The sequence below is a fragment of the Etheostoma spectabile genome, chromosome 13 (genome assembly GCF_008692095.1).
Source record: "Etheostoma spectabile isolate EspeVRDwgs_2016 chromosome 13, UIUC_Espe_1.0, whole genome shotgun sequence".
Taxonomy (NCBI): Eukaryota; Metazoa; Chordata; class Actinopteri; order Perciformes; family Percidae; genus Etheostoma; species Etheostoma spectabile.
In genome coordinates, this window is record NC_045745.1 from 8,442,359 (window position 1) to 8,460,625 (window position 18,267).

Sequence of the window (18,267 nt, forward strand, 5' to 3'; positions counted from 1 at the left end):
GAAATGTGCTCTACAGATAAAGCCGCCTTGCCTTGTTAGCAGGCACCTTTCTCCAGGGCTGGGCATCGGTTTTGGGCACCCTCATTTAGTCCTTGGGTCAAATTTGACCCGTTTTTTTTTAGTTCATTTTCTTTTCTTCTTTTGTTACAAAAAATGGGCCGTCGAAAGAAAACGCTGAAAATGTCAACATTAAAAATATCAAAAAAACATTGATATAGAAAAAAAAGCACCGGCAACATTGAAAAAGTGACAAAAATGTTGGAAAAAGGGATGATAATGTTGGAAAAAAACGTGACCAAAACAGGGTTTTTTCATGATTGACGGGAAGAAAACACAAGGGTTAAAAGCTTGCGATACCGGTACCGGTACCAATACCAGGACTTTACAACCAATTTTATAAAGTCCTTTTTGGACAAAAAGAAATTACAACATGTTGTATTAGGACACAAATCATTTACTCATTTTCAGCTCCGTGAGCTGTGTCACGTCGAGGTCTCGATTGACTCGTCGGGTATTGAAATTCGGTCGGTGCCTACAACAAGTCTTGAATTCGGTACCAAGCCCTACTTTTCCCTTTGTGACTATGATATTGTCAGACCTGAACTATTCAAATAATATAGACTAGCAGCGAGGATCTGGCAATGGCATTTCCACATGGAATAAAGGACTATTTTTATTTTCTGGATATTACATTTGAATAAACCAAACCAGTGTCATCTATGGTTGCTGTGGCGCTTAGCTAAGCTAAACGCTAAAGACGGAAAGTTGGCTATTTTCAAATAAATGTAGTGGAGTTAAAAGTATAAAAAGGAGCATTAAATGGAAATACTCAAGTAAAGGTACAAGTGGCTCAAAGTTGCAGAGTACTTGAGTAAATGTACTTAGTTACATTCCACCACTGGTGTGTGCCAATCAGTGGGCTCCTTCAGCGAAGGAGTAAACCATGGTTTATCATTTATCAACTGGGACAGCAACAATGGGACTGTCCACACACACATGCAAACACACACACACACACATGGCAAAACACACGCACACCCACACGACACACCACACACACCACCCACACACACACACACACACACACACACACACACACGACTCCAGTGGGAAAAAACTGTGTGACTGAAACTTCCCTCAGTGAGCAGAGCGAGCAGCGAGCTGCTCAACTGTGACAGATGAGGTCAACAGAAAGAGGAGTTGTGTGTGTGTGTGTGTGTGTGTGTGTGTGTGTGTGTGTGTGTGTGTGTGTGTGTGTGTGTGTGTGTGTGTGTGTGTGTGTGTGGACAGTCCCGTACAACATGGGAGGTAGAAGAGGGGTCGACACACTGACGCACTTTTCTCCCCAGAAGTCCTGAGTTCCTGTATTTCATTAAACAGATATTGAACTCCACTTCCTCCTCCCTCCCACCTTTAACTCAAGGGTTTCAGGATAATTAAACTTCCTGCAACCAGGTCCTCCATGAGAACCAGCTCACTAGTCCATAGATGTTTTAAGGGTTAGTTCACTCAAATCACCCAAAAAACTATTCCCTACCCATACAGAGGGTTTTCAGATATCTGTGTTACACACGTTAGTACATTTGAGATTAATTGATGATTTTTTTACTAACCCCCAACTAAGTTTTCTTATTACCTACACTTAACTAGTCTCGTTTCACCTTTACTACCTGTTTAAAATGGCAGTTGTTAAGTTAAAGGAGCAATGTGTATTTCTGACCCTCCAAATTCAAAACACTGGAGTGGGTCGTCTCCCCTGCCCCCCCCCCCCCCCCCCCCCCCCCCTCCCGAGACCTGAAGTCCACGGGGGGGTTGCCAGGTTGGGAACACTGAACCCAACTTCACACAATGTCAATGTTAGCTAGACGCCGGCCATGTTGAGGGACAAAAAAGCCTGTGGTCTCGCGGTGCTCTGTGCACGGCTAAACACACAGTAACCGCCAGAGGCGGACGTACCATTAGGCAAAGGTAGGCAATTGCCTCGGGCCCCGAGCTACCAGGGGCCCCGTAAAACGCCTCATAAACTTACGGCTACGATTTGTTGTCTTGCTTTTCACCAATTAATTACATCTCTAAACATTGATACGCCAAAGTGCTATCCGATTGTTTAATTCATGATGAGATCCTTCGAAAGGAGATGGTAAAGGAACCGCTGCTTTCACTGTCCATGATGATGACTATGGCAATGATGAAGATGGTGACACACATACTACTCAATACAATACAACTAGACTCTGTGAGGAGCAGTCACCCTAATCAACGTGTTATGATGAAGATGATCCAGCACTCTGGCCAAATCAGCTAGTTACAGCACGTCTTTCTCAGATAAATAGGGAGTGAAAAGGGGGAGAACACGGCTTGTGGAGGGCCCCGTGCCTGTGTTCGCCTTAGGCCTCAAAATGACTAAATCCGCCCCTGGTCACTGCACCAACCGCCATGATTACGCTCACGTGATTAAACTAAACGGCCGCCGTGCAGCAGTCAAACCGTCGTTTTAGGGAGTCTTTGGAAATCGACCTATAAGGTCGTTTAGGTGTGACAATGTGTTATGACAACACGTCTTTTCATCAGGAAGTGACAGTTTTCTGCACTGTACCTGCTGACCCTTTTATTTATAAGGTAAAGGAAGCTGGTGGTCGTTTTCGGTCTGTGTGTGTGTGTGTGTGTGTGTGTGTGACCAAACCTTTTATTTTTTATTTGACACCCACATCCCTCCTTTCCCTTTCTCCAGGATATTGAAGTGGGAAGAAGAAGAAAATAAGAAAAAACCCACATCCCTCCCTCCTTGACTTATAAGAATTGAGGAGCATGTCCATCCATCCATGCCATACTCATCAGTTATCCTGTATGGGTCGCAGGGGCGGGCAGCGAGATCAGCAGTAGGGGACCCCAAAATTCCCTTCGCCGAGCACATCAACCAGCTACGACTGGGGATGCCCGAGGCCGTTCCAGGCCAGGTTGGAGACTATAATCCCTCTCCACCTAGTATGAGTCTTCCCGAGGCCTCTCCTCCAGCTGGACGTGCTGGAAACACTCTCCTATGGGAGGCGCCCAGGACGCGCATACTCTACCAGATGCCCAGAACCACCTAAAACTGGTCCTTGTGACGCCGGGACAGGAGCAGGTAGGCTCTACGGCGTCTCTCGGCATGACTCGAGCTTCACCCTGATCTCGAAGGGGACGCCTCACCCCTTCTGAGGAAAACCCATTCGGCGACGCGGTACCCTTGAGGAGCCAGTTTGCGAAAACAAAATCCTGATATGCCTAGACAACTACACACACACCACGACGCACGTGACAACCCCGACGTGAACCCACGCCGTGCACACACACCTGCACTTGCCAACACATGCGTGCACACACACGCATGCATACACTCACTATTGTCCTTCCACACTGGTGTCATGGAAAAGGGCAATTGAGACAAAACTGCTCCAACACAAACACCACTTCCCAGGAACAAAGACACACATCCAAATGACCCCCATCACACTCACTTCTCTCACACACACAACACCACCACACACACACACACCCCAACACAACCACGCACCACACACGCACACACACACACACTTCGTTACCACAGTTGTGTCAGCGGAACTTGGACCGCGCGCCTCCGTTCTGGTCGAGTCTCGCAGCACATGTTGAAAGTAGCAAGCGTTTCCGTAGGGTGCCGTCACAAAGCTGCGGTAGCTTCTCTACAAAAAAAGGAGAGATGAGGAGCGAGAGGAAGAGGGAGAGAGATGAGAGCAGGAGCAGCAGGAGAGAAGAGAGCAGAGAGGAGAGACCAGAGAGAGAGAGAGGAGAGAGAGGAGCAGAGAGACAGAGAGAGGGAGAGAGGGGAGAGAGAGAGGGAGAGAGAGAGAAGAGACAGGAGACGAGAGAGAGAGAGAGAGAGAGAGGAGAGAAGGAGAGACGAGAGACAGAGAGAGAGAGACAGAGAGAGAGAGAGAGATAGCGAGGAGAGAGAGAGGAGAACACACAACAATGTTGTTAATTAACTGTAACAATAAAGTTATGTTTCAATCCAAAAAGCTAATTTCAGCAAAATGAAACTGTGCAACGACTGCATCTTTCCATCAACTACCAGCAAGGTTTTATAAGTGGAGGACTAAAATAAAAGGGACATTCATTTCATTATCAAGAGAAACTGTTTACATATTTATGATCTGAAATAATAATATATATAATAAATAATATCTGGCGTATTAACCTTCCAGGAAAAGGAGCAGTCACACTACATCACACAGCAAAGACCACACATTTAGTCAGGTTTTGGTTTGGTTTACAACACATTAAAGAATGCTAAAACAAAAAAAAGACGGCTAAAATTAGATCTTTTAAATGAACAAACAAAACAAAAACTCAATATTTCCATCGTCTATCAATCTCCAGATTTATTCATCATCTTCTTGATTAATCGGGTCTTTCCTAGAAGTGGGAGACAAAGAAAATCTATTCTTAGATGCCAAAAGGGGAAAATAATTAAGTTTTGTATATATATATATATATGATTATATATATATATATATATATATATATGCCATGATGGTGAGTATGCTAAAATGTTATATATAACGTTCATGCTGGATGAAGCCAATGAACTTTTTGATGATCTTCCGAACAAAGACCAGATAATCAAAACTGATTTAAAAGACTATTGGAATATTAAATAATAAAATTGTATTTACTTTCTAGTTTTTATGGGTGTGATGGCGATTGGGAGCACTGTAATTTCCATTTGTGTGGAGGAAATGAACTTGACTTGACTTGAATAAATCGAGTGCTTATTAACTCATTCAAACATTTGGTTGAATTCCGTCTTAAAACTATATATTATATGGCTCTTACTGAAATATATTTACAAATATTTTTGGCTTTTATGGCGCTCTGAGTCAAAACAGTACCGGACCCCGCTCTAGAGTGATATATATATATATAATATTATATATTATCTTATATATATGTATATAATAGGTGTATGTATATATTATATATGTGTGGTATATATATCTGGTGTATATATATATATATGTGTGTATGTTAATATATATATATAGTGGGTATGTATATAATATGTGTATGTATATATATTGGTGTCGTATGTATATCTATATATGTGTATGTATATATTTAGATATATATATGGTGTCTGTATAATATATGGTATGTATATATTTAGATATTTATATAATGTGTGTAGTATATATAATATGTGTGGTATTATCTATATATATGTGTATGTATATATGTGTATATCATAATAATATATGGTTGTAGTATTTATATTTATATGGAGTGTATGTTTATATATAGTGTAGTGATATGATTATGTTATTATATATGAATGTGTGTATATATATATATATGTGTGTATGTATAGTATTTATATATATATATGTATCTTGTTATGTGTAGTAGTTATATATATATAGTGTGTATGAGATCTTATATATTATGTGTATGTATATATATTTATATATAATGTGTGTTGTAGTATATATATATGTGTGTATGTTATATATATATGTGTATGTATGATTTATATATATGTTGTATGATAGAGATATATGTTAGATAGTGATATTATAGTATATATTGTACTGTTTATATATAGTGTATTAGTATATATAGTATGTGTATGATTATAACTATATATGGTGTAGTATTATTAATGTATATTAGTATGTTGTGATATGTATTAATATATATATGTGTATGGAGATATTTTATATATTATGTGTGTATGTATATAATGTGTGTAGTATTATATATATGTTGTATATATATTATAATATGTGTGTATGGATATATATATGTGTGTGTTATGTTATATATATATGTTGTATGTATATATTTATATATATATGTGTGTATGTATATATATATGTGTTGGTATATTTTATATATATATATGGTGTTGTATATATATAGTGTATGTATATGTTTATATATATGAGTGTGTATTGAGTATATAAATGGTATAGTATGTGTGTATGTATTAGATATATTATGTGTGATATGATATATATATGATATGTATGTATAGTATAGATGTGATTATTATATATGGTGTGTATGTGTATATTATGTGTGTATGTATATATATATATAGTGGTATGTAGATATATATATAATATGGTGTATGTAAATATATAATGTGTATGTGATATTTATATATTGGTGTATGATATAATAATATGTGTAGTATATTATTTTTATTGATGTGTGTATGTATATATAATATGTGTATTCATATGATTATTTTGTGGGTTAATGTTTATACTTTTTTGTTCCCTGTGTCTCTGTTATTGTCTCGTAAGCGACCTGTAGTGATTAGAAAACGGCGCGTTAAATAAAAATTTTATCTATATATCATTACTAGTATATTATTATTATTATTATTATGTGTAGGCGGCTTTACATGTTCGTTGTAGCCAAAGCGTCACAGCTGACACTTTAACATAACAGTCCAATGCAGAAAAGTTAAAAATAAAAATGCTCAAAGTCCTGAATTGAACCACTTGGACCAGAGATTTGAACCCCCATTCTGACAGAAATAATCCCTCCGTACAATCCACGAAGTTGTAAACAATAGAGAGGAGTGTAACAACAGTGAATGACGCCGACACGTTTATCAGTCAAACGCACACAGTGGCCGGTGGTGTGAACACATGTTCAGTGATAACATTTGCATGAAGTCTCATTCACGGGAACATTTAAAAACAAAACAAAAAACAGAAATGAGCAGTGGAAAACTTCTGTTGACATTAATTTGGGAGTTTCAGGAAGGCGGAAAATCACATGAGAGAAAATGGGTGAAAGTCAAAATAGGGGGAAACCGATGAAAGTAAAACATAAAGAGTTGAGGAAGAAAACAAGTTTCCATCCATTTTTTATGGTGATCTTAAAATGTTAATGCCCTAAAACTCCTTAAAACGTTATCTGAACATTAGATTACAATTATATAGACCTTAGTGGTCCCTAATGCTGTATCTGAAGTCTCTTTTATATAGACCTAGTGGTCCCCTAATACTGTATCTGAAGCTCTTTTAATAGAACCTGTGGTCCCATATACTGATCGAAGTATCTAATATAGACCTTAGTGGTCCCTAATGCTGTATCTGAAGTCCTTTTAGTTTAAGACCTTAGTGGTCCCTAATATGTATTGAAGCTCTCTTTATATAGACTAGTGGTCCCCTAATACTGTATCTGAAGGCTCTTTTATATAGACCTTAGTGGTCCCTAATACTGTATCTGAAGGCTCTTATTAGACCTAGTGGTCCCCTAATATGTATCTGAAGTCTTCTTATATAGACCTTAGTGGTCCCTAATGCTGTATCTGAAGTTCTTTATATAGACCTTAGAGGTCCATAATACTGTATCTAAAGTTTTTATATAGACCTTAGTGGTCCCTATACTGTATTGAGGTCTCTTTTATATAGATCTTAGTGGTCCCTAAAAGTATCTGAAGTCTCTTTATATAGACCTTAGTGGTCTAATACTGTATCTGATGTCTTTTATATAGACCTAGTGGTCCCCTATACTGTATCTGAAGTACTTTATCTAGACCTTAGTGGTCCCTAATACTGTATCTGAAGTCTCTTTTATCTAGACTTAGTGTCCCTATACTGTATCTGAGTCTCTTTTATATAGACCTTAGTGGTCCCTAATACTGTATCTGAAGTTTTTTAATAGACCTTAGTGGTCCCTAATACTGTATCTGAGGTCTCTTTATAATAGACCTTATGTGGTCCCTAATACTGTATCTGAAGTCTCTTTATCTAGAACCTTAGGGTCCCTAATACTGTATCTGAAGTCTCTTTATATAGACCTTAGTGGTCACTAATATGTACCTGAAGTCTCTTTTATATAGACCTTAGTGGTCCCTAACACTGTATCTGAAGTCTCTTTTAAATAGACCTTAGTGGTCCCCGAATACTGTATCTGAAGTCTCTGGGCTGGCAAAGCAGAGAAAGGGGAGGTAACTTATCCCCTTATGACATCATAAGGAGCAGATTCCAGATCGGCCCATCTGAGCTTTCATTATCTCAAAGGCAGAGCAGGATACCCAGGGCTCGGTTTACACCTAACATCATTTCTAGCCACTGGGGGGCCATTGGCAGGCTGGGGGGGGGGGGGGGGGGGCATATTAATGCCAAAAAGCCTTATAAAGTGAGATTTTCATGCCATGAAACCTTACCTCTACACCTCTACAGATGAGCCTGTGAGTGGAGTATGGTTTGGCAACAACTAGCCTCGGTTACATGGAGTGATAACTGTTGTTTGGACAGACTATTTCAATGTCTTCAACACACGATGGAATATACTCATTTTAAAGCTGTTGATCCGGTGGTTATGTGAAGCCAACTGTGCTTGCTGGGGAGGTTTTTAGACGTGCACCAGGGGCCGTTTGAGCTCATCAGCTCAGCTGCAGGACAAAGATCAGCACCAATGTGGATTTGCATCTGCGAGTCATGTGGATGCAAAGCGACTTCATGAACAAACAAATGTGAATCCGGAAGGAGCAGAGAGGCCGGTGTGATCGCCGGGAGAGGGGGGGGACTTTAAAGACGTGAAATGATCTGCAAGTCAAACGATCTTCCTCCTCTGTAACACCCAAAACCACAGACAGTAGCGCTGCAGAGCTTGTTTTTCCCACTGCTCTGTGACAGTAATGTGAATATATTTGAGTTGTGGATTAAAAAAAACATTTGAGGGCTTCGAAAAACACAGCTCTGAATAACTTTCCCATTTTCTGACATTTTAGAGACCAATGGATTGATCAAGAAAATAATCAAGAGATTCATTGACAGTAACAATGATCGTTAATTGCTTCTTTTTTTTTAAATTTACTTGGCAATGAATCAATGCAAGACTACAAAGCCTACTCAACACAACAATGGGATTTATAATACACGACTGGGTTGCAGCTTGAGCTAAACTACACGCTAACGATAGGAAACACTGGTTTGGTCTGTGCAGCGAGAGAGGCCCGCTTTCTTTAAAAAAAAAAAAAAAAAATGTATGAAGCTATTTAAAGGTACTCTGTGGAGTTTACCTCTAGACAAACAAAGTTCAGTTTACATTCAGGGTCTCAAACCAAAACACATTGCATTCATTTCCTTCCTCGGTAAACATCTGTAACGTGAGTGTTTGCATCCACAGCACCGATTTTGGGATGTGGTCTACATCCTCATCTCGAAAAAAAACTGATTTGACGGAGCAGTTTGCACCTTTGAAGCTTGAAATTCACTTGTATACAGTATGTTACAGTATGTAAATGCTAATATTTGTTAGCAATTTCTTCTTTTTTTTGCTCCTGCCTTTGTCTCAACACATCAGAACAAAGCTTTTTTGTGTGTCTGCAGTTAGTGGGAGAGTCTCAGCCTTCAGACTCCTCATGTTATCGGTGTTTTTATATAGCACAACCCAAAAATTTAGTTTTTGTTTTTTTGTTTTTTCCCTCCGCATTGCTCTGTTTCTGTTGTCAGATAACTGGATCTGATCACAGCTTATGAATACTGGGTTAGCCAAGCAGTCCTTCCCAAGCTGCTGAGCTGCATCATTAGTTTATGACCAGGACATTGTCGGAAAAAAAGCAAACACGAGTGCTGCTTCTAGAAATGTTTCCTGTGGACGTAGAAGCTGTGGCTGGGCTGTAACTGAGCCATAATGCAGTCGGATCCAGTGGACATAGAGTGTAAAAAAAAAAAAAGAGACGTTTCCAAGTTGTACGTCATGAGTTAATTTAACAAAAAAGTGTGTCTCATGCCGCTCTAAGGTTACCAGATTTTCAAAGTGACATCTCAAAGTGTTTTTTTCAACCTGGACCCTATTTCCCTATGTTTCTGTGTCTAAGCGACTGATGGGAACAACAATATTAGACAATGGTCCAGCATTAAGCGAGATCACTGTAGTCGGCATCGGCAAAACAAGCTACAATGGAAGTTAATGGGGCAAATGTCAAACTTGTATTTACTTTCACAAAAGGGCTTGTTTTGCCACTGACAGGCTCAGATTAATGTTCTAAGTGTCTGACAACATCATGGAAAGGATCCCTTCAGCGCTGAAGTCGCTAGCGCTAAACCCACCAGACTCCATTTAAAAAAGCAACACTTTTAGGGTTAATGGAGACAACATATTGTCACATGTTAGTCGATAAACTATGTGTCTATTTCAACCAAAACTAGAGTTGTGATGTGGGAAAAGTGGACGACCTAAAACAGCATTTCACAGTTGTTGTGTTTTTTGTTTCTATCAACTTTGAATGAAGCAAATTTTACAGTGGTAAAATGACTGTTTATTTACATTAAGTCTGGTGGGCTTGGCAGATGTTTATGTAAAAAAAAAAAGGATCTTACTCTTCAACAGGAAGCTCAACCTGTTCAGAAATCCTTTCCATAATGTTGTCAGACACTTAGAATACTAATCTAAGTCTGTCAGCACTTTTGTGAAGGTAAATACAAGCTGCACAATTCCCCTATTAACTTCCATTTTAGCTTGTTTCACCGCTGCCAACTGCAACGATCTTGCCAGGTTGAAGAAAGACAGTTGTGACCTTTTAAACTACTTGCTAAGTGACTTGATTTATAGAGCAAATTGTTCTTTTTTTTAACCTGATAAATGACTAAAATCACTGATTATTAAATTGCAAATTACAACTTTGAATGCATCTATTAATTGATTGAAGTGATGCTTGAGTTTTTTGCCACTTCCATTAAGCTGGAGGACTTGTGAGGGACCGATTTTTTTCTTTTTAAAATAAACATAGTCAAAATAATTAAAGGTGCAGAAGTAGAGATTCCAAACTCCCCAATTCAACCAATGGCATCTTATCGTCAGGCTCTCCCTGCCTGGTACAGTTAATGAGCACGGGAGGATTGCCACATCCATTGTTTGAAATTTACTTTCTTGTCCCTTTGCTGAGTCACTTCCTCTCGATGACACAGTGAATGACGCTTTTTTATCCCAATTCCTGAGTTTTTTTTCTGCCCTACTTCTCTCTCTTCCGTTTCGCTCTGCTACGCTGCGACGTCCTCTTTGCTTTGTCTCCTGTCCTACTCTAATTATCTCTTTTCTCTGTTTTCTCTGCTCTAACAAACTTCCTACGCCCTGCTGCAAAAGTGACCAGAGCGGGACGATGTGGAGCAAAATGGGAGCAAAAAGAACAATAAAGGAAATAGCTGAAGAAAAAAGGGAGGATGGTCGAAAGGAAAGCCGAGCAGAGTGGGGCGGAGTATCTAGAATGGCGACAACAAGACACATTTCCACTTGTTCCATAGCTTTAAGACTAAATAATTAACATTTCTAGTTGACAGTCTAAAGTGCCTGTTTACGTTAAATACAAAACCCAATTATTCTCCTCTCAAAAACACCAAAACAATTAGCTTCATTACAGTTCATGAAGCCACTTGGCCAATCCCACACGGGCTACTCATGCCTGAAATGGAACATCTCCCACTTCGAGTACTTTGTCATTACGTGGTTGCGGATCAATGGACTTTCACAATAGATCACTGGAGGTGTGATGTCCATGAATGGGGCTCCAGGACTGTACAGAACATGCTGTACATCGTTACACAAAGAGGCCTTATCTGTCTTCTCGCCATGCTAGCGCCACGGCCGGTCCACTCTGGTTTGGACCCAAATATCTCAACAACTATGAAAAAGATTACCGTGATATTTAGAACAGACATTAATGGTCCCCAGTGGGTAAATCCTCTTGACTTTAGCATTCAGCTTTAGGCACGTACAGCTTCCAAGAGACCCCAGCATGGCTGTAAACCCCTCAAATAGGCCCTGAAGATCCTTAACAACCAACCTACACGTTGACATAGTTATTGAAAAGCAGTTGGAGCAGCGGCCATTTGTAAGCTTGATGTCTAAAAGACTTTCAAATTTGGTTTGATAGATTCTTACGTAGATGTCTTTCTAGGCTTTTCTCATGTCTTTTCTCATGAACCATTGGTGCATAAAGCCACAAAAGGTAATGCACTGTAATATGCATATGTTTCATGTATTTATTACTGTTTGCACCATTGACTCCCACTAGCCTGGGACAATATGCTTTTGTGTCTGCTTGATTTTTTTACGGTACATGGGTGCCGTTTGGATTTTTCAATCGGATTTTCTTTAATAAAAACAAAAGTTGAATAATACACTTCTAGAGACCTAGAAAGTACAGGGGAGACTCTAGACTCTAGACTCTAGAGTCGCTACTCGCTCCGAAGCTTATCCCCATTACTCTCTCACTTTACTCCCCACACACACACACACACACACACACAGCGGCCCTGCTATTCTCTCAAAGACATTGATGCAGACACCAACGCACAGGTAGAAACTTCCGGCCACTTACGTGTGCAACGGCGAAAGCTCAGCGAAGAGCTCCTGCAGCGGCGTAAGTACCGCTTAAGTAGGGAAGCGTGCAATTTGAGACGTAGCACCTGGTTTACTGTTGGATCGAGTTTCTTTAATGGCCTGTAGATAAGACCTCAGAGTATCCAGGAGGAGGAGGAAGAGGAGGAGAAGAGGAGCCAGCATCCATCAAGGCTCAAGAAGCTTTAACTTTGCCATTTCCTGCATGTGTCACTCAGAAAGTGGAACTTGGACCCATTGCAAAACCACAAGGGAAGACAAGAGAAATGGTGTGTTGTTACCAGAGGTGTTTCCGGGGACAGTCCCCGGTTTTGGTGACCTGTCCCCGGCTGGATCTGTCCCCGGAAATGTCCCCGGTTTCCACTGTGACTGACAGACCCGATATTGGAATGAAAGAAAGAAAACCCTGACCAAACGGAGCCGATAGTCGCTCCAGACAAGCTCAGAGATGTTCTAGAAAGCCGTGTTTTACGATGCTAAAATCACTGATTATTTACATGGAGTCTGGTGGGTTTAGCCAACGCACTTTCATGTTTTAAAAAAGGATCTTAATCTTTACCAGAAAGGTCGACCTCCTTAGAAATCCTTTCCATGATGGTGTCAGACCCTTAGAATAATAATCTGAGTCTGTCAGCAGCAAAACAAACTGGACCATTATCCCATTAACTTCCATTGGAGCTTGTTTCTCTGCTGCCGACTGCAGAGATCTCGTTTAATACTGAATCAATATCAAAGGAAACTATTTAGTAGTATAGTTATTATTGTGTCTGATACTCAACGAGCTGTTGCAGAAACAAGCCTGAAGCAATAAAGCAAAAGCTGTCAGATAAATGTAGTTCAGTAAACACTACAACATTATGAAATATTGGGACTTTATCTTGAAACACCCTGTGAGGTATAGTGGATACAAGTATGAAGTAGGCAGCAGGGGTGAGTCTAGGATCAGACCTTTGGGGGGGGGGGGGGGGTGAATCAATGTTTCGAGTTGGGGGGGTAATAAGGTCCAGAGATGGGAAGCAGAGCGGTGAATGCTCTTCCCCCCCCCCAGCTGAATTCTGGACCAGTTGCAGTTGATGGGGGATTGTGAGCGAGACCGAAGAATAGGTACGCCAAGAATCCCGAACAAGCGCACCTAAAAAAGGAGACTTTTTGCACCAATAACAAACGCCAAAGGCACCTGAGCACGCTGATTGGTCGCGACGGGAGTGAGATTGTGTTGTCGTGAGTGTGTGAGAATGTGCGTCTTTCCTGAAAGCTGCTGTGTGCAAATCAGCTTTGAGTTGAATGGGTTCAGTCAAGCGTGTCGTCTCAGACTGTGAGACACTCGGGGGCCGGAAGTTCAGCACGTAGCTGCACAAAAACCACAAATGTTCACAGTCAAAGTCAAAAGTAGTCTCACCCCAAGGTTAAGAGTCTGGGTGTCTCACCCCAAGGTTAAGAGTCTGGGTGTCTCACCCTCCCCCATGGTTAAGAGTCTGGGTGTCTCACCCAAGGTAAGAGTCGGGTGTCTCACCAAGGTTAAGAGTCTGGTGTGTCTCACCTCCCCCAAGGTAAGTATCTGGGTGTCTCACTCCAAGGTAAGAGTCTGGTGTCTCACCCTCCCCAAGTTTAAGAGTCTGGGTGTCTCACCCTCCCCCAAGGTTAAGAGTCTGGGTGTCTCACTCCAAGGTTAAGAGTCTGGGTGTCTCACCCTCCCCAAGGTAAGAGTCTGGGGGGTCTCACCCTCCCCCAAGGTAAGAGTCTGGGGTCTCACTCAAGGTAAGAGTTGGGTGTCTCACCCTCCCCAAGGTTAGCGTCTGGGTGTCTCACTCCAAGTTTAAGGTCTGGGTCGTTCACCCTCCCCAAGGTTAAGAGTCTGGGTGGTCTCACTCCAAGGGTTTAAGAGTCTGGGTGCTCACCCCAAGGTTAAGAGTCTGGGTGTCTCACTCCCCCAAGAGGAGTCGGGTTCACCTCCCCAAGGTAAGAGTCTGGGTTCTCACCCTCCCCCCAGGTTAAGAGTCTGGGGTCTCACCCTCCCCCAAGGTTAAGAGTCTGGGTGTCTCTACATCCAAGGTTAAGAGTCTGGGGTGTCTCACCCTCCCCCAAGGTTAGAGTCTGGGTGTCTCACCCAAGGTTAAGAGTCTGGGGGGGTCTCACCCTCCCCCAAGGTTAAGAGTCGGGTGTCTCACCCCAAGGTTAAGGGCGTATTGGTGTCTCACCCTCCCCCAAGGTAAGAGTGCTGGGTGTTAACCCCAAGGTTAAGCGTCTGGTGTCTCACCCTCCCCCAAGGTTAAGAGTCTGGGTGTCTCACCCCAAGGTAAGAGTCTGGGTGTCTCACCCTCCCCAAGGTTAGAGTCGGGTGTCTCACCCAAGGTTAAGGTGGGGTCTCACCCTCCCCCAAGGTTAAGAGTCTGGTGTCTCACCCAAGGTTAAGAGTCTGGGTGTCTCACCCTCCCCCAAGGTTAAGAGTCTGGGTGTCTCACCCCAAGGTTAAGAGTCTGGGTGTCTCACCCTCCCCCAAGGTTAAGAGTCTGGGTGTCTCACCCCAAGGTTAAGAGTCTGGGTGTCTCACCCTCCCCCAAGGTTAAGAGTCTGGGTGTCTCACCCCAAGGTTAAGAGTCTGGGTGTCTCACCCCAAAAGTACTTTTACTGGTCTCCCTAAGGAGAAATAGGTTTTTGGACATTGAGTAAGTTACTCTGCTGCGAGAGTTACAGACACAACAACAAGCACGGGGTTAAAAACCAATTAAAAGAAATATGTACAGTCGACATATGGGCGACTCAGGGGGCTGTGCAGAATGAAAATTTACAATTTTCTAAACTAAAATAAGATAAAAGCCATACTTCAAAACAAAAACAATTTCATTCGTCCTTTTCATCCATCCCAGTCACAGATATACAGTAACAGATTCATCGCTGCTCATTAATGAGCTTTACTGCGAGAGGGACAAATGATACTTATACCTGTTGTATTCACAAAAAAGGAACCCTGTCCCTCTTTTCCTGAGTTATACCTGTTATAATTACCCAGAGGACCCTGTCCCTCTTTTCCTGAGTTATACCTGTTATAATTACCCAGAGGACCCTGTCCCTCTTTTCCTGAGTTATACCTGTTATATTTACCCAGAGGACCCTGTCCCTCTTTTCCTGAGTTATACCTGTTATATTTACCCAGAGGACCCTGTCCCTCTTTTCCTGAGATATACCTGTTATAATTACCCAGAGGACCCTGTCCCTCTTTTCCTGAGATATACCTGTTATATTTACCCAGAGGACCCTGTCCCTCTTTTCCTGAGTTAAACCTGTTTATATTACCCAGAGACCCTGTCCTCTTTTCCTGAGTTAGACGTTCTTTTTACCCAGAGGACCCTGTCCCTCTTTCCTTGAGTTAGACCTGTTATATTTACCCAAGGACCCTGTCCTCTTTTCCTGATTTAGACCTGTTATATTTACCCAGGACCCTGTACCTCTTTTCCTGATTAACCTGTTTTGTTCCAGAGGACCCTGTACTCTTCTTGAGTTAACCGTTAATTTACCCAGAACCCTGTCCCTCTTTTCTTGAGTTAGACCTGTTATATTTACCCAGAGGACCCTGTCCCTCTTTTCCTGAGTTAGACCTGTTATATTTACCCAGAGGACCCTGTACCTCTTTTCTTGAGTTAGACCTGTTATATTTACCCAGAGGACCCTGTCCCTCTTTTCTTGAGTTAGACCTGTTATATTTACCCAGAGGACCCTGTACCTCTTTTCCTGAGTTAGACCTGTTATATTTACCCAGAGGACCCTGTCCCTCTTTTCCTGAGTTAGACCTGTTATATTTACCCAGAGGACCCTGTCCCTCTTTTCCTGAGTTATACCTGTTATATTTACCCAGAGGACCCTGTCCCTCTTTTCTTGAGTTAGACCTGTTATATTTACCCAGAGGACCCTGTCCCTCTTTTCTTGAGTTAGACCTGTTATATTTACCCAGAGGACCCTGTCCCTCTTTTCTGGATTTAGACTGTTATTTTCCCAGAGGACCCTGTCCCCTCTTTCTGAGTTATGACCTTTATATTTACCCAGAGACCCTGTCCTCTTTTCTGAGTTAAACCTGTTTATTTACCAGAGGACCCTGTCCCTCTTTTCTTGAGTTAGAACCTGTTTTTTTTACCAGAGGACCCTGTCCCTCTTTCCTGAGTTTATACCTGTTTATTTACCCAAGGACCCTGTACCTCTTTTCTTGAGTTAGACTGTTATATTACCAGAGGACCTGTCCCTCTTCTTGCGTTAGACCTGTTATATTTACCCAGAGGAACCCTGTCCCTCTTTTCCTGAGTTAAACCTGTTTAATTTACCCAGAGGACCCTGTCCCTCGTTTCTTGAGTTAGACCTGTTATTTTACCCAGAGACCCTGTCCCCTTTTTCCTGATTAACCTGTTATATTTACCCAGGACCCTGTACCTCTTTTCTTGAGTAGACCTGTTATATTACCAGAGGACTGTCCTCTTTTCTGCGTTATGACCTGTTATATTTACCAAGAGGACCTTCCCTCTTTTCCTGGTTATACCTGTTATTTTACCCAGAGGACCCTGTCCCTCTTTTCCTGAGTTATACCTGTTATATTTACCCAGAGGACCCTGTCCCTCTTTTCCTGAGTTAAACAGCTCAAACTGAGAAAACAAAACAGGAGAGTTATCAGTCAGAATGGTCTTAGCCGGCCTGAATGTTGCCTGTTCAAAAAATGTGGTGAAAGCTAACGTCCCAGTTAGAGGAGGAGCCCAAATACGGACACATGTTAGGAGTAAAAAGAAAAAGAAAAGGTGAGATTTAGAAAGCGTGAGAGTGAGATATTAGACTACCGATGAGATGTACTTAGAGAAAAGCCTCAGTTATGATTCAGCTCTGAAAAACTCTGTGAACGTTTTTTTTATGAAACCAGAAGAAAAGTGAGTGGGAGGGAGACGCGTTCAGGAAACTGTCAACTTCCTTTCTTGGCAGAAACAAATTGTTTTTCTCTTCTTTTTCTTTTATACATATTTACAATTTCTATCTCCTCTTCTCTACTATATATTACGATACGCCGTGCATGCAATATGCAACAAAATCTTTCGTTTTTTTTCTTTGTCCAGATGCATTTTCTGCCAATTCTACAATTGTGAATGCAGCGATCAAAATGTTGCATTCACATAACTTTGAATGACTTCTGATTTCTATAAAGTAGAAATACACCAGTCTAATGATACTCCATAACATGTAAAAGTCCTTGGGGACCTTTGGGTGTGCGAGAGGATAAATAACTTGGGACGAGGCCTCTCAGGGCTTTCACTAACATGAGGAAATCAGGTAGCCATTGTTAGCTTTATATGCTAATGAGAATAATAGTAGGACAGTACTAAATCATACGATAGAAGCATATCTTATCTAAAAATAGTAACTACAGTATAAGTAGTAGTACAGTATTGTGTTAGTATAGGGGAGTAGAAGTATAAAGTAGCATAAAATGGAAATACTCAAGGAAAATACAAAAATTTTGCTTAGGTATTTGAGTAAATCAGTCTTCTGCTCACACAATATTCTCAATATCACAATAAAGAGAGGTGTGTTGCTGCTGCGTTGACTCATTGTCTGGGTGAGAATACGCAGCGGTACATTTCGGATCCTCTAATGAGTACGAAGTCATGTGTGCATGGGCCCGTTGCGTTTGTCAGCTTTGTTTGCCAATTAAAATGGACTCAACCAGTGGGAAAGGCAGATATGACGGAGGAGTGTGTGAATGACAGATATGGGAATCTTTGGACAGATCCACAGCTTTTGTCCAGCTTTCTTACAGTGTCAGGAGACCCTCCAAGCCCGTCCAAAACAGCATAGTCTCTCTCAGAGGGAGATACAAACAGAGGCGGACGTACCATTAGGCAAAGGTCGGCA

The 18,267-nt window shown here is 41.4% G+C and overlaps 1 protein-coding gene and 1 long non-coding RNA gene across 2 annotated transcripts in view; one reads left to right on the forward strand and one right to left on the reverse strand.

Annotated features, from left to right (window-relative positions):
* The window catches only part of grk6 (G protein-coupled receptor kinase 6), a gene marked incomplete at its 3' end in the record, with an annotated part of 106,977 nt that overhangs the window by 46,138 nt on the left and 42,572 nt on the right, over positions 1-18,267 (reverse strand).
* Positions 519-18,267, forward strand: part of LOC116701084 (uncharacterized) — a 24,199-nt gene continuing 6,450 nt past the window's right edge. Inside the window, exons 1-2 of the long non-coding RNA XR_004334810.1 lie at positions 519-577; positions 17,881-17,888. This is a non-coding gene — a long non-coding RNA (uncharacterized LOC116701084). The remainder of the gene's footprint in view (positions 578-17,880; positions 17,889-18,267) is intronic.